The following is a 22685-nucleotide window of genomic DNA, read 5'->3' as shown; positions in this document are numbered from 1 at the left end:
ATACCGCGCGCCTTTTCTATCCTGTCTTTCTATCCCATATTTCAACTCTCCTTCTATCTGCCCGTGGTAGCGATTGTGGCTCGGCTTGAGCCAGTGGGCAGGCCTGTGCAACTTTCCTTTTCTTTCTTCCTGGCAACAACAGACAGAGCACACTCCACTAAAGCACATACGAGCCGGGCGATGAGGATGTAAGTCGACCGGGGTTTAAGTCCCGCAGGGGCAGCTGTACTTCTGTCGAGTGCCCACGCATGTACAATCGTCCAGTATAGAGCACTCAGATGGCGCACCGGGGAGTATGCTTGCGTCATTTAAGAGTAGCCTATGGCTCGAAACAAGGTCTTACCACGCATGCACATTCCCATTGACTGTTTTTAACGCTGCCCGCAAAGCAGAGGCAGTTGTCGTTAACGCACAGCAAAGTGCATCGTTTGAGCGCTCTAGGCAGGTCTGTGGGTGACTGTACGCGTAGCTTGTTTGAAATTGATACCGTGTGGCGTCGCTAAAAAATTAAACATGACTGGGAACAGCGGTTACGCAATTTTTTTTTTTGATCATTCATGGTCTGTACGTCACAGACTGCTTGGCACTTTGGATGGAAATCTTCCTGAACCGAGATAAGTGAGATAGTTAATACCCCATTTCCTTTCTTCAAAAACCTTATTTTTTCCCGCAGACAGAGCTTTTTTTTTTTTTGCTGCCAACGGCAGCACGCACTTTTCCAGTAATGCTATCGAACTGCCTTTGATATTGTTTAACTTAAAAAAATAATGGCTCGACTATGCCACCCATTTAAAGTATACATATTACGTTACAATGGCATACAGCCGCCCCGGTGGCTGAGTGGTTATGGCGCTCGGCTGCTGGCCACGAAAAACGCGGGTTCGATCCCGGCCGCGGCGGTCGAATTTCGATGGAGGCGAAATTCTAGAGGCCTGTGCGATGCCAGTGCACGTTAAAGAACCCCAGGTGGTCGAAATTTCCGGAGCCCTTCAATACGACGTCCCTCATAGCCGTAGTCGCTTTGGGACGTTAAACCCCATACGACATTCCATGCCATACAATGGCACAAATTTAATTACAAGACGAAGCCTACCACAGCGCTACCTACGCAATAGCGCTTTCGTCGTTCCATGCGCTTGTGCTCCGGCTAAACAGTGAACGGAGCAATAAAAAGGAATATCTGAACATTCTTCAATAAAGACGCGTTGACGCATTTAGATAAAAGCACTGGCCATTCTCCAGCGTCCCTTCTTTCCCCTGATATTTGGAAGGCTTCCGCCAGATTCAGTCCGCTGGTTAAGAGGGAACACCACACCTGGCATTCGAAATATCCAAATGTTCGATGCGACGTTGGGAGCGTCTTTTCATTGAGCATACAAGTGCAGGAACACGTAGATGTGGCATGGGAACAAATACTGCGAATGCGAACGATACCGTAGGAACGATTCGCAAGAACTAAAGAAATTTAAAGCTTGCTTGTGAATGTATGGCGTCTTACGTACTGAAAAAAAAAAAAGAGGAAACGAGCGGTCAGGGACAAAACTTTATGGGGAGAAATAGCTTGATAAAAATCGTACTTGGGCAACTAAAAAATGGTATCATTCCTATCCCCCATTTTTTGAAGATAAAAATAAAAAGGGTCCCACACATGAGCGCACCATCTTGTCAAGGAAGTGACGCAGTGCACCGCACCGCGATATCAATAGTGTCTTCATTACTGCTCCCTGTTATTGATCTCTCACGTGACCAAATAACGTTATCGCCGTAAACGTATAGCGTGACTGTTTATCGCACGACACTTTTTCCCTCGATGTAAAATAGCAGAGTTGCTTTCAGCACCACAATCACGCCAATGTGCAAACATTACACCTGCTTGTACGCTGCGTAATTAAGCACTGGACATGGTGTGACCTTTCTGGCATTGTAGCTCCAGTCCGCGGGAATATGTGCAACATGGGGAGAACTTTTGTCTAGAGCAGTATAAGCGATATTATCAACTAAGCAGCATCCTTTTGAGATTTATGCTATGCATTTGCAGGTGCTGCCGTGCCGGCCGTGAATGAATCGAACTGTGCCCACCTGGGAAGAGAGCTCTGAAGACCTTTCAGACACTATCGTTCATGCGTTGGTTCCCCTGCGACTCGACTCTGGATGGCCCGAGAAGTCCGGTGTATATCTTCGCGGCTTTGACGACCTATTTACAGAAATAGCCGGCCAATATCGCTCGTGGACGAAACCAAAAAGCCGGCTTTCCCACAGTGCCTATCCGTACTGCGCACGAGTCTGGAACCGGGCAATACGAGGGTACGGCGCCTCCAAAGGGAATCCCGGCATGCCGCGCTCCAAAATCGATGGGACAGCAAGCTGAAAAGAGGCGCCTAGACCGGGCTTTCCCAACGCCTTTATCGACCTTTTCCTTACATCGAACGTGGCAGCGCGACCAACGTGACGTCACGAGGTTTTGGGACAGGCGTCTCGATACGGCTTCCCATTGGCTAACGCACATCAGGCGATGAGTGCAGACGGCGCTTGCGTAAGCACGCGCGAGGCCGCGGCGTGGTTGAGCGTACCCTGCTCGCGAGCTTGTATGGCCGAGTTCCTCCAATGCGGCCTATATGCGCGGAAATTCCTCACGTCGAGATTCTTCCCAGATCAAAACAGCTGCTGTAAGCTACCATTCGTGAAGATGATAAAATTGCTGGCATGAACCGCCGCAGTATCTTCTACGCTGCCGATCAGCTTTCCTGTTGTCCCGTGTCATGTCTGATAAGCGTCGTGCTCGATCTCAACAGCGCCCCGTGTGGCGCTAAATTGCGGAACGTCGTTACTATGACCAGACGCACCGCCGGGGAAGGCGCGAAATTAGCGCGGCTCTGTCTGAGATACAAGTTTTAAATGAGAAATGTGACTTCTTTGCGGCGAGGCGCGAGCGCGTATTTGGGATGGAAGGAATAATTAGACGCGGCTCTTTCGACTTTTCGAAGCACAACTGCTGTAGTAGAGACAAAAGCAAGGCAAGAAGTGAAGTGACGCTACTCTCAATCCTACTTATTATTCCCAAGCGAAAATTCTAATATAACTAAGACACGTCCTGGAGAACTGCTTCGTGTATACCTTAATTTCCGAGCGTTTCCCTTTGACCTTGCTTTAAACGCCTTTTGTGCAGTTCTATATTTTGCAATTTGACTATTTTGTATTATTTGCTTTTGCTTTTCCCCTCCCCTCTGCACTGTACATTTGTAGCATGAAGGTATTATAAATAAATAAATACAGCATGTGTCGGTCTAAAGCATTTCTATATTTGCTTACAAGTCCCCTATTAGTCTGATTTGGGTTAGTCTGAGAGGGAGCAACATGTACAGTTTGAAGCAAAAACAGCACCAACTTATCTGGTGTCAGCAGTTATTGCGGTTTTCAGTCACCAGAACGTCACAGGCGAACATGCTCAGTTTTACACGACACATAACGAATATCTAGTAATATCTATTTATGTAGCTGTGCTGAATCTGCTGATCAACAGGTGACCACGAGTAAGTACGGCTACTCCGTTCAGAGGGGCTATTAAAGCCCAGTGAAGGCGTCCTATTCATACACGGTAAGTGTGCATGTCCGTGTGATTTCTCCATGTTCCCAAAGGACGCTGTGCACGCGTGCTTCAAATGGATACATCTCTCTCGGCGACAGGCTTGAAAATGCTACTTCCCAGCGTCAGAAGTTCTAACAGCTATCAGATTTTCTATTTGATACATTTCTAATTAAATTAGTTCTCTATTAATTGTTACTGATCAAATAGTGTATTAGTTTTGACATTGGAATTCACGCTACGTCTCTTGGCTATTGCTTTGTCCATGCCTGTCCTATAGCTAATGCATACGCGCCAGCAGTTCTTCGCTCCCAGCTGCCATTGAAACCACATTCGTGACTCAGCGAAGCGGCAATTAGGTACAGGTAACTGAGTATATGAACGCATTTTGTTTCGCCTATGTCATACCTCGCCATAGTCATTTGCTTCCTAATTCGTAACTGCGGATCGCTACAAGTTCTTGTACAGCCTTCGTTAAAAGTGCCGAGCAGTGATTGAATAAATTGCCGAATCGCTGTCGACTGCGTTTTTATGGACAACGACTGTGCTTTGCGTGATGGAACTTGTGGTGCAAATGACGTGACGAGTCTCCGTCACCGTCCCATATCCTGCTGCTGCGGCTTCACTGCTAACGTTTAAAATAGACAAGAAGCTTCCAAGTATGCGGCTAGTGGTCCTTTTCGCACTGCGCATTTTAGGGCACGTTTTACGCTGTGTCCGGCTTCATCTTCAAGCTTGTCTTCAGCATGAAGAGGGAATCGCTCTAAACGTCAGTCCGAACAACCCTGACATTGTAGAATATCCTGCGTGTTGACAAAGCTGCAGGTAGTGTATATAGTTTCGTCTATTGGGTATACGCACGACTTGGCCCCATGTGCACATGTGTTCTGCTTCGGCCTTCATCTCGGTCCCAGGCGAGTGTTCTGATTCGTCATATATGTCTTTTCTGAAGCGCTAGACGTTACAAACTCGAACATAATAATAATAATTGGCTTTGGGGGAAAGGAAATGGCACAGAATCTGTCTCATATATCGGCGGACACCTGAACCGCGCCGTAAGGGAAGGGATAAAGAGGGAGTGAAAGGAGAAAGGAAGAAAGAGGTGCCGTAGTGGAGGGCTCCGGAATATTTTCGACCACATGGGGATGTTTAACGTGCACTGAGATCGCACAACACACGGGCGCCTTAGCGTTTTGCCTCCATAAAAACGCAGCCGCCGCGGTCGGGTTCGCATAATAATTAATTGGTTTGGGGGGAAAGGAAATGACACAGTATCTGTCTCATATATCGGAGGACACCTGAACCGCGCCGAAAGGGAAGGGATAAAGGAGGAAGTGAAACACAAGAAATGAAGAGGTGCCGTAGTGGAGGGCTCCGGAATAATTTCGACCACCTGGGGATGTTTAACGTGCACTGACATCGCACAACACACGGGCGCCTTATCGTTTTGCCTCCATAAAAACGCAGCCGCCGCGGTCGGGTTCGAACCCGGGAACTCCGGATCAGTAGCCGAGCGCCCTAACCACTGAGCCACCGCGGCGGGTCCAAACTCGAACAACCATTTCCAAATTTGGGTTCAACCTACCAGCCTCCGTGCGCCGGGATGGCAGCTGCCAAACCGCCACCGCTGATCGCATTTCTCAGGTTCTGGGTTTGCAGAAAATTTCGCTCATCGCCCAGAAGCAACTCGCGATACTATAGCCAATAGTATAAGGCTGTGCTGGCACATAACTTCCGATCTAGCGAATTTGTGAGCGAAGAAAGGGCGTTGTGGCCTATGTCTCACTTCTTAAAAGTCTCAGCGCCACAGAATGCAGTTTGGCGCCATTGCGCTGTACCCCTGGTAACACGAGGTGACAACGCTGAGGTGGCGGCAACCCAGAAACACAAAGTCTCGTCGCTTCGTGCGGGTGTATAACAGCGGCAGCGATAGGCGAGAGCCGTCGCCATAGAGTCGCGTAGCGAGGAAACATCGCCCCATGCGGTTACCGATCGATTCTGAGGAAAGCGACGAGATGTGAAACGAAACATTCAGCGACTGTACCTTCCGGTTCAGGAGGGAGCGCCTGGTGACCTACAATGAAGTCACCCTCCACTATCAAAACGATAGGCTCAAATACCCACCCCCGCACAAATCAATCACCAGAGCAGAGCAGGTTGACTGGCGACATCTTCAAACGGGTACATTCCCAAAGCTTTATATCCACTCGCTGATGTATCCGGCGGCATACAATTCCCGCCGAAATATCTGCAGTCACTCTAGAACAAACCTCAATCACATCCTACTCGAGTGCCCAGAGAGAGGACCAACCCCCTCTGAGCTTCCAAGTCTCAAATCAAAGTCAGTGGGTGACTGCGTTGCTCAGCCCTGACCCGAAGGTGTGACACTGACTAGTGGGTTGGGCCCTGGAGGTCACCAAGAAGAATGGAATGCAAGCCACCTGGCGCAGTCGAGGGGGCCCACGTGCCTGATGGCAAACAAAAGTTTGTTCCTCCTCCTGCTGAACATTCTGCGGGCCACGTCAAATGACGAAAGCACGTATACGCCCACTTTCGACGCGCATAGATGAAAAAAAAAATTCACTGTCATAGCAAGGCAGAAAAATTAAAAAAAAAAGCGCATACGTCATATCCCAACTCTAAACTTCTGAAAAAAAAATTAGTGGTAGTTTCTCGATAAAAAAAAAATATCGCTGCTTTTTGTCATATTTGTTCTAGAAGCCATTTGCAATGCGTGTGAAGTAAGCTTGCGAGAAGGAGCTGAGCTCGGCGCTGGCCCTCTAATCACGTTCGGCGCCGCACCCGGCAAGCGCTCAGTGCGTGTGCACCATTAATTGCACTCAGTAGCAGCACGCAGCCGTCCAATCAGCGCCCGACGCGCGCTGGATTAGCTCGAATGGCCAGCAACGCTTTGCGTCAAGCGGGATGCTGTAAGCCGCAGCGGCGCACAAGAAGTCGTCAAGGCGGCTTACAGAGTGGAACGTCATGTGCCAGCGAAATGCGTCGACCGCACGACGCCGCGTGTGGCGCCTGATCTCGGCCTGGCCCTAGCGCGCGGCAGCAGCCAGTCTTACGTCGCCGCGGCAAGACGTCAGCGGCAGCGCGCGCGAGGGAAGCCCCCTTGTGGGAGAGTTCGTAGAGGGGGTTGAGCCGGCGACCCACTTGGACCACATCCAAGGGCTCGACTGCAGGTTCAGTAAACACCGCGTCGCACGTCGCTCGGAGGTTGTTTGCGGCCGCTCCACCGCTCGCCCGAATGGCAACATTCACTCACTCCCGCCGACTTCTTTGCAGCGCGCACGCCGGGAGAGCGGCGTATTTTCCAAGGAGTGTTTTGGGGAAAGCCTCCGTTGCGCTGGCGCGAACTGAGGGGCGTGGGCCCGCGCGTGGAAACCCTTCATTGCGCGAGAATGCTCTGCTCCTAGCCTAGCTTCGAAGCTCTAGGGAATTTGCGAAGACCACCCAGCTCCGACGGCAAGCGAAGGTGGCATTCGTTCGTGGGTGTAGCATTGGCGGCATCGCTAGCAGAAGGGGTGCGTTTCGAAGCGAAAAGCTTCACTACGCTAGTCAACACCGCGCTTCGCGCGAGCCGGCGTATGTCTGAGCACGAGTGACGTCACGCACAGCGCAGACGGCGGCTGGTGAGTGATGCGCATGCGCGAAAACGAGTGACGTCACGCGCCGCGCAGGTGGTCGCTCCTCGCCGCTGCCGCAGCCGTCGCCGACTCCGTCGCCTGACCTTTCGGCGCAGCCGCGCGCTACTGCACATGTGCGTCATGTGCATGCGCAAGGAGGCTATATAATGAGCTTGCCAGAGAATAGGCGTGCGCACTCGACATGGAAGGGAAGGAGAGTGCGGCTGCTGCTAGACTACGCAGAAAAGCTGAGAAACTAAATTCGTCCGATCCATAAGTACTCGCTTGGGAGTTGGCTGCACAACAGCGAAACCATAGAGACAGCCGATTGCTACTACTCGGATCACCGGGCCGTCTTTATGGCTGTAGAGAAACTCAAGACAATGTGTCCAACAATAATAAATAAAGAAGTTTAATATTGTCGCTTCTGTGTATAACTCGTAAACATATGTCATTGAGTAACCAAGTCTACAACTATAGATAAACAATATACAATACCAGCTAAGCTACGAAGCATAACCATGACGTCAAACCAAGCATAACTGAAGCTTCTCGCTTGTATATCCAGGCTCAACCAGAGCTAAGCCACTGCCTAATTTTTTTTTCTGCATGCCGGCGGCAGCTATAGGTGTCCGGACTTGAGGCACCACCAGATTAAAACTGAACAGCTCTTCCCAAGAGGCGCTCATTTTGTGCGTCGCCCTGCTCCCCGGCTGCGTTCACGCAGCTTAAGCACGGGGTCTCGAGAGCGGTAGCTGGAGCGTTCTGAATCTGTTCGCAACAGCCCAGAGGAACACGTTTATTGACTCCCGAGCGTAAACAATGGGAGGTTCAAGCTCTTCTAATTTGTGAATTTGTGCGGCAGTGCTGACAGCAGCGCACCTTGTTACGCCTAACCGAAATATCCACCCCAGACACAGGCCAGTGAGCCCAGCCGCGAATTATGCAATCAATGCCAATCGATGATGGGGGCATCGAAGAATAGATAAAGCTTACCGTGATAACACACTCAGCTGACTGATGAATCCAAGAAACAATTCCTACCGTTCTCCTAAGTAAGCTACAGCGCTGACGGTATACAACCGTGAGCCCGAATATACAGATCACGCCCTCGCGCAGAGCGCGCTCCAAGAAGCTATAGCCCTGCGTTCGAAAACTGTGCAAGGCTAACATGCATGCGCTGAGTGCCCCTCTCCTTATTAGGTTGTTTGCTCTATTGAAACCGCCAGGCATGGTAGCGCAAATAAAGTCATTAACGTCGCCTTCAATCGTAAACAAAAGAATGTCGAAAGGGATGAAGTTTTAATTCTTAAACATGACCACCAGAGCAGGCTGAGTTTTGTAGTCCGTAGCACGTCTACGCTTCATATGCAACCATACGGAGAAGTGAAAGTGAAAATATAATAATGTCAACGTTACGAATCGCACATTTTGCATTTCTTTTAACATTGCAACTCCGTGCCGCTAGTTTTAGCTTTGTATACGTCACTATAGGCGTATCGCACTACTAGTCAGGTACATTCATGGTACTTAGGACTGTGTTACGAGTGCGCAGTTAAAAAAAAAATAGGGAGGGCGGTCGCTGCTTAGCGGTCGCAGTCACACGCTCGTTCGGGTAGTCGTCCAGTAACAATAGCACGAGCCGGGTACTCACTGCCACTTGCTTTAGCTGGAAGAGGGTGTGTTTTATATAGCTTTCCCGATATTCCTGCTATATATAGAGGAGTCTAAAACAGTACTGCACCCCAGTCTTAAATAAATAGTCCAAGAAAAGACAGCCAGAGCATGTACACCTGCTCCCTTCGCCCCGACACCAAGATAACCGCAGTGCTGCAAGCTTGAAAGCGACATTCCCCCACCCCCTCTCCCTCCAGTTGCACCAACTTAGCACCCCGCTTTCTCTCTTGTAATATGTTTGTGACTAGAGTGGTAGGATTTTTAAATTATCAACTAAATTACAGGCCAGTCAACTAATGAGCTCAATGACCCTCAATTGGTTGATGCATAGAAAAAAGGTAATGGCGTGTTTTTTACTGTCTCCTCAGCTTTTCTGTTCACACACAAAGTTTATAGCCGTCCACAGCGCACTGCTAGCGTGTAATGAGTTAGAATGGGAGGGAGCGGTGCGGACGAATAAATAAAGTTCCGGACAGCCGCCCCAAGAACCTGGCATGGTTTCGGAAAATTGCTCACTTCATATAAGTTGGTCTTGTCCTGTATCTGCCGATAAACCAACGCTCTTGACTCACTGCCCACAAGTCAAAGTATACCTGTTTGCAAAGTTTCTTTCTCTGTTAGTTCATCTATTAACTAAGTTGCATAGTTCGTATTTCGTGCTGGCTGCAGTAGTGATAACGAATAGAAGAGAAGCATTTATTTTTTTTCATCTGAAGGCAAACAGAATATATTTGAACAAGATAACGACGCTGCGTGTCTAGTTCAGCTATAAGCGGCTCTGCATCGAGGAATAAATATCTACGCGTGTTTTTCCTGTCGCTTTCGGAGGCCGCCTACGGTTCGTCTGCGCGACTGGGCTCGCGTCGGACGCGCACATTTCTTCGACCTCTACGTCGAAGCACAGGGGCGAACGTGAGAGCTGCGTAGCTGTTGCCATGGCCACACCGAGAACAGGCGGCCACAGCGCAGCAGCCTTCCGAGTCCCATCGCGTGACGAGAAACGCGATCACGGCGACAGATGCCGTCCCCTCTCCTCAAAGGCGGCGGCCGCCGGTAGGTGTAACCATGGGTGTAACGTCGCCAGACAGGCCGCCATGTTTCCGGCCGGCGACAGGCAGCCGAAGGCGTATCACTAACCGCATTCTCGAATGGTTTGGCTCCCTACAGAATGTCAAATGCCCACAGCAACCGACACACACGCGTCATATCACGTGTTTGTAAATCACGTGATACTGCGTTCGTTTCTCCGGTACGCAAGTATCTGGACCGATAAGCCGCCGCCTGAATGGGCTCGCTCCCCATGTCATGCGACAGTAGTGAATTAACGGTGCGCAAGGTAACCGCGTACGTCGCCGACCAAAAATTCGGACATCCCAGATTATTCGAATTTTTTCGCGGCACCGAGACACGGCCCATATGGAGCAAATGTATAAGAGCGCCTGAAATTTCGGACGCGCCTCAACTGACTGCTCGATTTTTCGAACCTCGTTCGCACTCGCTGCTAATACCCAAGGCGCCATATAATGTGTACAATGAATGAAACCTTGTTAATTTAAACTGCAAAGGAGATCGAAGACTCGATCAAACAAGACAAAATTCAAGCTCAAAGGGAGCCTCTTAAATGACGGGGCTGATACTATCCGCCCGTCGGCACATTACGCACGCGTGGCTTCTGAGACGCCGTCCGTCGAGCAGACTTGAAACAGTCGGCACAGATCGCGGAATTTGTCATACCCCACTTTTTCGCCCCGAATGCGGGAAGAGGTAGCAGCGAAGCGCGCGGGAGGCGTCTACGGCTTCACGAAGACGGCGAGCTCGGAAGAAAATGGCGGTGCATTTCAAAGCGAGATGGGCGTATAGCCGCAGCAAAGCGTACCGCAAAACTGACTCTTCTTTCGTAAAACCGTTTCGTAAAACGAACGGCGTTTTGATGACAGGCAAGGCGTCTGTCGCTTACGCAAGCCACCACGGAGCCTGGAATTTGTTACGATGCCGATTTCGGTTCTAGTAGCTAGGCCTGATTTCGAAGGCCAACGACGAGGGAGCGCTTACTTCGGCCGTTTGTCGGTTCTTGTCGTTTCACCATTTTCGCCTTCTCATTCCGGGCCATTCGTAATGCGCGCGCTCGGCGCAGTTGCCGCAGCGGAGGGTTCGCTTTCGCGTCCACAATTTGTCCCAATCAGTGCGTTCGCCGGCGACATGCCGAAAGCAGTACAGCCATCGCACGCAGAGCTCATGAAAGCTGTCGTCGGCGCGCGGCGAGAATTAGTCATCAGGAGCTCCAGAATGTGCACAAAACTACTGACCTCTTTCCCCGGCATGTTGGCAATAAGTGATTTTTTCGACGAAATTTGTTTTTTCAGACTGGCCGCTTTTCCAGTCTGAAAAGTCGGTCATCTACTATCCTGAACGTACGACTCCGTACGCTCCCTAGGCAACCTCTCAATACGAACCCAGGAAAAGATTGGCGGAAAGAGGTGATTCACAACGAATAGCCGTACGCGGTCCGGCCTAAACGAAGCCGCCATCCCAATGTGCCGTAACTGAAAAGTTGGACATTCTCCAGCTGCCCAAAGGCAGTGCTATACTCAGCTTGGTCACGGGAGACGTACACAGGCTGGTCGGTGACCGTTATTGATAATGCGTCACATTTAGATAGATGGGGTCCAGGTTGGCTTGGGAATGACAAGCGCATTCTCGGATGTGACAACTCACATTGTCACTTCTCCCTAGGGGACAGCAAAAAGCCTGGGATTTTTTTTATGTGCTCTTCGCCAATAGTATACAGACGGCTCGAACTCTGGCTGAGTCCCAAGAAAAAAAATTCGGCCCGCAAGTGTGTGTCAGACAGACTCTTCATATCCCTACATTTAAAAAAAATAATTCCGCGCGCATCTTTCAACACAAAAAGAACGCCGAAAACAGCGTGTGCAGAGACGTGCCAGTGGAAGGCACCATCCAGGCAGCGCTTACATGAATCTACAGCGCCGTGCAGTGCTCGAGTACAGAGGGCAAAGAAGAAAAAAATGGCCGGCGGTTTAGCATTGCTATAGCACTCTGTATGCGCTAGCCACTGTGTCGAATTCCTAAGCGTCGTTCGGTTTGAAGCGAAACCGAAACCAAGCGCTCTGCTTTGCTTACAAGGAAATTAAACGCGCCGGAGCAGATGGCCGGGCTTGGGGGTGCTCACGCGGCCAGCAGCCGCGCACTGGAAATGCGTCGGGTTGGCGCGGCGCCATTTTAGACAGCGTCCGCGGCGCTGCGTCGAAGGGCTGACGCAACTAGCTGCTGCTTATACAATGTATACACCGGCACTGATGACCCAACAGAGAGCCGCGCTCTGCCAGGCAGCGGCCGCATCTCTCTCCCTCTCCCTTCCGCTGTGCTGTCGCCGGGGCAGGCGGCCAAGGCGCTGCGCCATATGCAGGCAGCAGATCCCGAGGAAAAGACTAGCCCGCTCGTCGGCAAGCATAATGCTTCGTACGGCATATAGCCTTGCAGTAAGTTTTCCGCCCACCAAGATCAGTAAAAACACCGTGAAAGGCGAGTCTCTCAAGAGCTTGGAACACGACGCGCTCTCACTGGCACAGCCAACTATAGCCAACATTCTCACCTACCGCGACCAAGGTCGAAGAACGGGTGTTTCCGGTTGCAACACACGGCGCCTACAAAGCCGTGAGAGCAATACAGTACGGTAAAAAGTATAGAGTGGTGGACTGATCTACCGGCCACAGCGAGTCGGAGGGCGGCTTCTCCACGCTATGGTTCCGCCTGTTTCAAGTTGTACCCATCTCGTGGCCTATACGAGAAGTCGCATTCTGCACGAGGTGACTGCAGTATCGATTTTCGGCGGAAAAGCTGCCACCATGGTGTTAGAGCGCTGCGACGATGGAAGAAAAAGGGGCTAGCAAGGCGAGGCAAAACACGCTTAGCTAAAACTTGGACCTAATATTTCCAATTACGTCAGTTATAACAGCAGTTTAGGCGCCGATAAAACGAAGATAAACTTTCCGAGACCAATGGTATCAGAACGCGCCTCGAGAGTACATGGTTAACCCGTGCGTCCACTGACTGTATAGCAACACAGCTCGGCGATTTCTAAAACGAGTGCGGTGCCTCAATGGTTATGGCGAGCCTTTGCTGACCCGAAAGACGCGGGTTCGATACCGGCTGCGGCGGTATCGAATTTCGATCGAGGAGCTCTCGTGCAGTTCGATCCTTGCTCTTGCCTAGGATTCTAAAACTGTCGAAATGCGGCGCACATTTACTGCATGACCCGCAATGCGCAACCAAGTGCAGATTTTCTTAGTTCACTATATTTCTTTGGTGCTGCCCCCAGTCGGTCGTTGATACATGGGCCAGTTTGATTGGCATATACTTTTCCGCACGTAAGTGGTAGTTCGTAGACAACTCCTGAAGCACACTGCACGTAGGGCATGGTGTGCTTTTTTTTTTCCACATGCCCTTCTTCTTGTCCCCTTTCGGAAATACGAGGGCACATTTTGGAAAGCTTCACCGGAGCCGAAAAAAACGAGCGTGTCCGTGTGTTCTGTGTTTTTTCTCTATGCGAACGTGTTCCTTCGCTGCGAACGTGTTTCTTCGCTGCAACAAGAAAGCGAGCAACTAGCCCAAAAGCTCGTGTTACTCAACTGGTTTGAGCATGCGCTCGAACCGTTGCCTCATCAGCCACAGTCAACGCATGCTGCCAGCAGAAGAGATCTCTATACACGGGAACATTCTTCGCAGTCGGCAGGCTCCCCGGGACCGAACGAGACAGGTAACCGTGGGGTCCGATATAACGCCTCAGGGAGCGACCTTTCGCAGGCTGCGAGCAACGAGCGATGACTCAATGGTACCACTCTACTGCGCACACAATGAACTCCCACAGCCGTGATCTAAATGCCGCCCTGAATTACAAAATGTCTTCAATTCGGCCTGACCTGGCTGCTCGCCAGCCCCTCTGCCTGGGCTGCAGCAGAGGTAGCGCAGACTCGGCCACTCGGCGCTCCAGCAGGCCGCCGCCGCCGCGACGATAGCGCCGCCACGCGGTCCTTGGCCAACGTGGCTGGACGAGGATCCGCGCAGTCTTTGCTCGCCCGACGAGGTTTCCGGCTCAAGCACGGCGAGTGCGGTGCCCGGATGACCTACATTCGAGTTCGATGAAACGACGACGAGCGCGCTTTGGCGAAACGCAAGGAAGAGGAGCGGCCGTCTTAAGTCACGACAGCCAAGGAGCAATGTCTTTGGCATTGAAGAAGTCCGTTTTCTCACACTTTTCTTGTTCCCCCCTCTCTTCCCTTGCACACGTTTCTCCTCAAGAACAGTGACCGTGTCATCGTGCTTGCGAGGAACGTGAGCGAACGTGTCGTTTCCAAGGTGTCTCGCAAACACGAACGACGGGGAGCCACTGCGGCGACCGCATCGGCGGCGTGTAGCGCGCGCGAGAGAGGTCGGGTGTGAGCGTTGTCGCGGCGAACTCTATACGCTGCTGCAGCCTAGTGCACCTGGCGGGAGACTTCGCGGTGCGGCGCGATGAGCTCCCCACGGCCGCCTGGAACCTCGTTGTGCAGGCGGCCGTGAGCGCTCCAACGCAGGGCAGGCGGGAAGTAAGATGCCGTGTAACCTGCACGGTTAGCATGTGCCAGATACCAATGTACCGCCGCCGATCCAGCGTGCTGCCTTCGCAGAAGCGCTGTCGCTGCCAAGCCTTGCCGGCGCAAACAGTGCGGCAGGCCCTCGTGCAATCCCGTTCGCGAAGCGTCTGCGGGAGAAGATGCGGAAGGGGCGCGAGAGGCGGCGGTGCCAAGTTGGCTCGCCGCTATCTGCATGAGCAGCGTGCTCGCGCGCATGGGCCGCCGGTCGGAAATAGCAGGGTTGAGCATTACGGGGCGGAGGGGAGATGGCGCGGGAGCGGCAGCGGCTGGGTTAAAGCGCACGGTTAACACGCACTGGCCCATGTGTATGTACTACATACGTACCCACCGAGGGCGCGCCTCCGGCGAGCTCTTTGACCGCGTCTGAGCGCTCACGCAAGAGGCTGCAAGCGTCGCATTCATCGTGACATCGAGAGTGGCTGATGTTCCTTTAAACGCCAGCGATCATTCCGGCGAAATTTTATTGCACTGCGGCTCCGCGATAAAACCTGTAATGTTTACAGTTTGCTTCGTCGTAACGGTGAAGCGTAATACGCGTTTGCGACCTATCAGAAAGCTCTGCCAGGGTTCGGTGCCCAGTGACAATCACACGCGTCAATTTGGGCCTTGCCGCCTCAACCGGAGTTCGTTGTTTTTCCGCCCATTTAGGACACGTACTGTGGCGACCAGAATACGGGGCATGCTGCGGCGTTTAAATCGTTCCCTACGAGTAAAGGAATATGAAGGTGGCTTGTATATACGCGAGAGCGCACCGGCGGCATTGCCCTAAGTACCATCCACTATGCTAGTTATGAGAGTAGGTTTCTTGCCGAAGCATGCTTCGTATTAGTACTGCAGTCGAACCCCGTTATAACGAAAAGGTTTATAACGACGGAATGACGGTTTCCCTTGGAAGCTCGGTCAACACGGGCTATAACGAAGGTACGGCTACAAAGAAGTAATGGCCCCTTCAACTTCGCTATAACGAGGTTCAACTGCATATGGTCGGGACTGTACGTCAACCACTTTGTTTGTGTGTGTGTGCGCGTGCGTGCGTGTGTGTGTGAGAGAGAGAGAGAGAGCAGGGCGTCAGGAGCGCGCCCGTGAGCGTTTAACCTCATGCTACTGTTTTCACAACGCGCATGGTAGAAGCGACGCGGTGAGCATTCGGCAGCAAGCATGACCACGCACTTCGACCGTCCTCGCTCGCAACGCACGCAGCGAACGAGGAGAGCGGCGCTATCGTCCGCTGTGCGCGCGACGAGCGAGCAGAAGTGAATTGCGGTGAATTAGTGCAACGAATACGTGCATTCGGCAAGATTTCCCAGCCAGTCTTGGGGTGAATGAGTTTGTAGCGCGTCCACGACACAGAGTGCACTGCCTCTGCTTAGGTTCTGAACGTGTATGCCGCAAAACATTGGCGCGCAGAAACAATTTGCTCCGCTCTGTACGCCGCGAATTAAAATCAGACGACGTGAACGCCGGTGCAGTATGATCAGGTATACTCTACTCCCACAGTGCGCACAGCACTCGGCTACGAAAAAGGAGACGCGTGCGTGTGGTCCCCGCTTCAAGCAGTGCGTTTTGCCATTTGTCTCAGTATCTCGTCAGGTGCTGCAACGGACGACGTTACCAAGCGCCACCTGTTGTCCGGCTGGCGCAACGCTTTTCACACGACGCCGCCCGCTCTCCCGACCTTGTTATAAAACTATAAAGTTTACTTCACTGGAAACACGTCATGGGATGGGCACATTGAACATTTGTCCGGTAAATTATCTAGCACCATCGGCCTTATACATCGCTACTGGCCGACTTTTACCACATCCGTTAATGTCCTCCTTTTTAAATCGCTCTTGATATCTTTGATTAACTATGGCATCCTAGTGTGGGCCACTACAACTACAGAAAACACGCACAAGTTGGTAGTCTTGCAAAAACGTGCCATTAGAATTTATAAGTGCCATACCAATATCTCCCAGCTGACTTATTCAAAAAACTAAACGTTACTCGTGTGGACTCCATGTATGGCTTTAGGTTATGCAAATGTTGCAGGTCAAATGTCATAAACAACATCCGAACCCTGGCTGAATTAGTCGAATTAAATAGAAACACAGCTTCATACCCCACACGTCATCCTGAATTCTGGAAAGTTGCCAAATGCCGTACCATTTGTGGCAAACAGATGCTAAAGTTCACCTTGCCAACTACCATAAATCAGCTACTACAAAATGACAGATGTTACGAGACTGTCCCTGAAAAAGTTGCGCGATATCTTTACTTAGATAACGTATGTGTTTTCCACTTGTACTTATTTTATTGACTAGTCATGCTTGTTCTGTACCTTTTTTTGTTGCAGATACGACAGTAAGCGTTTTATGCTTTGCTTTTTTCTGATAATGCAAACATGGCGTCTACGAGTGGCTGATATATGCTGTGTAATCTTCCATTGCCCTCTCTCGGTATTTTTATCGATGTATGCATGTTGTGTAACGTAATATTTTCCACCCCTGCTGCAAAAGAATGGGTGCACTGGCCTAGTGAAGCCTTTCCTTTCTGGCTTTTTGCCTGTGCACCCAACATCACCTCATGCTGAATAAAGATGAAATCAAATGAAACGCGCGCCACGCGCAAGCTCGCTCTCTTTTGAGAAGCCCCGTGTCGAACAGCCACGACTCGCGCAGCGGCCTCAGTCCACGTGGAGCGAACAATGAACGGTCTCTGCCTGCGGGGCCCCGAACCAGCCGTTATCGCGCACACTTCTACAGTGCGTCGCAAAGAAGGGTCAAGCGGATGCATCGTTTACAAATTTTGTTGGGCGCACTAATACGACACGCTGAGAGAGAGCAGAGGCAAGCGGGTGGGCACGTGCCATTTCCTATCACACCGGCTACGTCGGGAAAGCCACGATCGCCCGACTAAGCTCAACCAATCGGCTGCGACGCACATCTCGCGTTTACACGCGTCACCGTCGGCACCACGGCGCCGCAACAGTAGGCGCCGCGGGAAAGATGAAAGCCAGGGTCCGCCGGGAACCCAAGCCGCTTTCCCACCGGCGGCAGCGCGTGATCGGCGCAAAAAGAAGCCAGCACAGCGCACCTAGCCCGTGCGGGGGTAGGACAGCGGGCGCCCAAAGACCGCCAGGCGGGAAATATCACCTTACTGTGGCGCGTCGGTGACGTCTGGGAAGCGGCCCGCGCGGAGGACGACGACTCAGGTTGCCGGTGGGACCGCGGCGGCTGGGCGAGGCGGGAATCTTCCGAGGCCCTTCCGACGTGTGGCGCGACTGCGGCTGTCACACGACTCGCGATCGGTCTGCGATCGTTCCACCGCCGCTCACCCGAGAGCCAAACGCGTTCGTGGCGTGGCACACGCCCCCGCGTGGTTGCCAGCGCCCGGTAACGTGGACCGCGGGAAAGAAGAAGAAATGCCCCGAACGGGCGAACAGCGCGTGCAGCTGCTCTGCGTAGCCACCTTCTTCTTCTTCTTCCTCCTTCTTCTTAAAACATGGCACATACCCACATGGGGATGGGCCAAGGTGTAGTTGCATAAACAGGGAAATTTCCATAGGATATTACTACAAAATTTTAACACCAAGCGTGAACTTTGAAAAATGTATCAGTAAAAAACGACAGAAGAATATTTAAAGTAAAATAACAGACAGGCATTTTGGTGAAAAAAGAAGAGCTCGAAGAATTTTAATAGATTTGGCAAACCAGCTTACCAGTTGCAGTTATGTAGCCATGGAGAATCCCACAAATTGAGTCCAATGCAAATCCTTTGGCGCTCGCACCGAACGATAATAACACTTGCAGAGATAACGGGAGCCCCAACGTGGAGAGAGGGACCTCCATGTGAATCTTTCTCTGAAGTGCGAACTTTGGACAGGAGAGGAGAACTGGCCTACAGGCCACCCGTCATCGCCCTTAGTCACCGCCGCCTCGCCATAGCGCCGGTCGCTCACTAGCACGCGCACATTCGCCAGCAGCACGCATGGCAGTAATTAAATTAATTTTCTCGATAATTTGCAATGTAATTCATTACTTTTCGGGGGCCGGTAATTTAATAATGTCATGAATTACTTTGGAACAGTAATTTCACGTCAAGTGAAATTAGTTACTGACGGAGTAGCTACCCCGAGTAAAGAGCCAGTGTTCCCCCTTGTATCGACCATGCCTCGCATTTGCGGGGATGGGCGCCTACAAAACAAGAAAAACGTGCGGTCAGCAATAGCCAGCCCTACCGCGAGGCGGCGCACGCGGACGAGAGGCGATGTGCGTGCGGGCACCGGCACCGCCTTGGTGGAGAGTATGCAGTATAGACTGCTACGCATCTCCCAGCACTGCGTGCAACGCTGTGTATTCAATGCCGGGACAATGAGCTGAGCGTCAACAAGCAGTCGACGCACTGCCGCTGTTCGCGTGTACGACAAATTCTTCAAAATCAAAAAGGTGGGATCATATTACGCATTGAACGATGGACTTGTAGCTGATTGCAGATTGATGCGAGCAATTAATATTTGCGATTAAGCTGACCTCATCTACGTCACCAAAGCGGCAGTTCAATGTAGTAAGACTATCCTTTCTTCAAAGAGTGGCAAAATTTCTGACGCCCACTATGACGCTCGGTGGCGGCGGAAACAAAGAAATCCGATAATCTTGTAGGAACTATCAACAATGCGCAACTTTTTATGCGTCGAAACTAAAAAGTATTGTAAAAGTATTTTCCATCACTTTCGGGAAGTAATTGTAACAAATTACTTTTCGAGGTCAGTATTTGTAAAGTACTTTAGCTGCTTTTGATAGATTTCTGGGAAAGTAATTAGTAATGTAATTAAAGTACTTTCCGAAAGTAATTTTGCCATGCATGACCAGCAGCTAGCCGCTCCATGCAGATTGTTGGCGCCATGTTCTCCGCGTTTCATGAGCGCGTCCCGGTGGCAGAACCGCGGCTCGAACGTTCGATAACGTCTTCCGAACGGGGCACGTGGTTGGCACTGTTATTCAAGCAAGCTGGTCACCTTCGTAAGAATTGAAATTACCCGTTTCTACTCTCTGGGACTAGGCGCACCGTCTTAACACCGGTCCTTCGAGCCGATCCACTGCGTACCAGTGCGGTGACGCAGCAACGAAGACTTGCGCAAACTGTCAGTGCGTCAGTAAATGCTGGACTAGCATAGCCACGGACTGCAGGGATAGCGGCACACAGGAAGAAAAGTGCAGCTCGAAAGCCATTAAACACGCGCAGCCAGCCCTCGACAAACTCCCGTCATCACTGCTTTCCCCACGCGATGACTCGCGTGAGCGGTCACCGCTCATCATGACCATGCGGCATCGCTCGGTCGTGTCTGCGGCGCCCGTCGGGACCACCCCCGCGACGGCTATCGCACGGAGATCCGGGCACACGGGGAACGCCTGTGGCTTTGGTTGAGTGCAGGCACGTGCGAGGCAAGTAAAGAACACGTGCCGCGCCTAGTGCGAGAAAAGAAAAGGCATCGACGAGGGTTACGCAATTTAAAGGATACGAGAATAAGGCGCACACACGACATGAAGGTGAGAATCACCCCGCCCGAACCGCGAAGAGGCGCGTAGCGAGGAGGCGTCCAACGGAGGACGCACAACGAAAGAAAACTCCTGCAAGTGCAGCCCGCAGTGTGTGTGTGTGTGTGTGTGTGTGTGTGTGTGTGTGTGTGTGTGTGTGTGTGTGTGTGTGTGTGTGTGTGTGTGTGTGTGTGTGTGTGTGTGTGTGTGTGTGTGTGTGTGTGTGTGTGTGTGTGTGTGTGTGTGTGTGTGTGTGTGTGTGTGTGTGTGTGTGTGTGTGTGCGCGCGCGTGCGCGTGTGTGTGCGTGCGTGCGTGTGCGTGTGTGTGTTTCGCGCAACTACCATGTCTGAAGTATTGAACCAGCTAGCCCGACAACACGTTCTACTTAACCATGGATATGTTTTGAGATCAGCACTAAGTGTCCTCACATCCACGCAATGGTAGCCGGGGATGCTGTACGCGACGCAACACACACATCCTCAATTAGCGGAACATGTACAGCATTTACGCCATTTAAATAATAGGATTGTTAGGGGCGCCGCAGAGAAGAGCTCGATAGAGTACGCGCAGTTGTTTACCCAGGCTGGCTTTAGGTAGCCCAGAAGTAATACACAAAGACTTTCAGCAGCACGAAAGAACAGCCGCCAAGCATGTATCGATCGCGCTATTTTTTTCCTCCTCTGCAGACTGTCTACCATTGTGCTACTGGCCTCGGTGGGGGTTCTTTCTTCTCCTGCGCTGGAGCGAAAAACCGGCACCATTACAGAATGAAGCTCCATGTATAGAACTCCATACCCTCCATTACTGGAACATTCCACAGGAACCGTATTCAGAAAACGTTTCAGGTCACTGCGGTGACCCGCATTGGAGGAATGCGAAAACATCGACGCCTCCTCGTTTGTCATTGCCCCTCTTTTCTTCACTCGTCGCCTCTCTTTGCTTGAATTGTTCCATCTCGCATAAGCACTGATGTAAATTCATCGGATTTCCCAATTACCACAATTAATTGTCTTATTCAATAAAGTTCCACCAATTGCCCATTTTGAGATTTCAAATTTGGCGCCACGCGTTGGCTCTGCTCACACACGTTGCCATGGCTCCGCCCACATTTCTTGTTCTAATTAATTAACTAATCACTCTAGCGACAATTTTTTTTTTGCGCAGCATCCTCACATCACGTTCTTTCGATTACAACCATTTGTTCGGCGATTACCTTGTCGACATAGCCTAGTAAAGCTTTCGCTTTAAAATGCCAGCTCAGGTATCGAAACGTATGCACGTAGGGAGAAATTAAATGGTATTAATTAAATGGACGTACCGGTCTTGAGGTACTCGACGTGTCAAACGGGATGGGGCCTCGCAAGCGACCACCACTCACGGAAAAGGAGCTCCTCGAAAGTAGTACAGCTGCCGAAACGCAGCGAAGCAGGACGACTCGAAGCAACAGCGCCTGCCCCCGAAACCTCGAGGCGAGGCTTGAAAAGAAGTGTTGGACGTCGCCTTGCGCCAGAACAACCGTTCATACTGCCAGGGCCGATGTCAACAACAAGACAGGACACGACCACGTCTTCACTAGGGGGTCGAGTTAAGCATTTCAAAATAAGCCTCCAACTTCGGTTTACACAGGCATCGAGGATGAATGAATAAAATTTACTAAAAAAAATCGCGTAGTTTTATTCAGGGTGAGTGGCGTCGTGAGTATCATGACGTATGCTCTCGAACTTCATAGGCAACCAGCGTAGTGGTTTGTGCAACATTTTTTTTCCCCCTGATATACTTACCGTGGGGCAGCGAAAATGCAAATTTTTTGTGCATGGTTTATTTCGGCTCAAAGAAAAATCGGTGATTTGCATCAACTGCATCTGTTATAAGCACCGCAAGATTGAAAGTTCTGGAGCCAGTACGTCTTGTAATTCCGGCATTCTTGACGAAAAAAACAGGAAGAAAACGAGCAAGCTCGCCATTGTTGTTCCGGTAATGTCTCTCAAGCGAACACTAAAAAAATCCTAAAAATGGGGCGGTCGAAAGAGAAAGGAAATATCTTCAGAAACAAATTGCCAGCCGCAGTGGACGTCAGTGATATCGAAAACCAAACTATTCAGGTGTCAGTTAAGTAAAATTGCCAGTTAACTTTTAAATAACATAGTCTAGGGATTAAGGCTAATGTCGAGTTCGTAGTCACGGACAAGAAGATCTCATATCAGTTTTTAAAGCGAACAAAAATTTCTTCTCTAAAGCGCTCCAACTTTTTACCGCACAAAACCACAACTGGGCTTTTGACATGCGCAGGAGGTTCAGTGCAAATGCAACCGTCCGCTGGTGATGTCCTGCAATGAATGCCTCCGGCGCCAAATTCGAACTCCTGTCGTTGTTGTCCAGGCACCTAAAACTGCATGCCCTACTGTACTGTACTGCGCTACTTTCTTGTGCTTCATAGCTTGGTGCAAGCAAAAACTATAGTCATCATCAGCTACGTGGCGGTAATTTCTGAGAGCGACGAAACAGTACAAAGTGAAACCCGACCTGTCAAACAGGACTGTCTAATACAATGCGCAGCCGCGCCACGTTAGTTGTGCGACGAGCCATTGCGTTAAACATGGGGTGTAGAGCAAGCAGTTG

At 51.0% G+C, this 22685-nt stretch overlaps 1 protein-coding gene across 3 annotated transcripts in view; it reads right to left on the bottom strand.

Moving 5' to 3' along the window:
• The window catches only part of LOC144115194 (long-chain-fatty-acid--CoA ligase 1), a 121526-nt gene that overhangs the window by 78681 nt on the left and 20160 nt on the right, over window positions 1–22685 (bottom strand). The window contains exon 1 of one of the 3 annotated variants that reach the window (XM_077649462.1): window positions 17689–17836. The exons of 1 other annotated variant lie outside the window; for it this stretch is intronic. The gene's annotated coding sequence lies outside the window, so the exon portion shown is untranslated. Of the gene's footprint in view, window positions 1–2079; window positions 2307–17688; window positions 17837–22685 lie in introns of those variants that run through there. One more of the 3 variants, XM_077649461.1, reaches the window with a different exon arrangement.

The sequence above is a fragment of the Amblyomma americanum genome, chromosome 1, assembly GCF_052857255.1.
Source record: "Amblyomma americanum isolate KBUSLIRL-KWMA chromosome 1, ASM5285725v1, whole genome shotgun sequence".
Classification (NCBI taxonomy): domain Eukaryota; kingdom Metazoa; phylum Arthropoda; class Arachnida; order Ixodida; family Ixodidae; genus Amblyomma; species Amblyomma americanum.
This window is presented reverse-complemented; position numbering and strand designations above follow the sequence as displayed.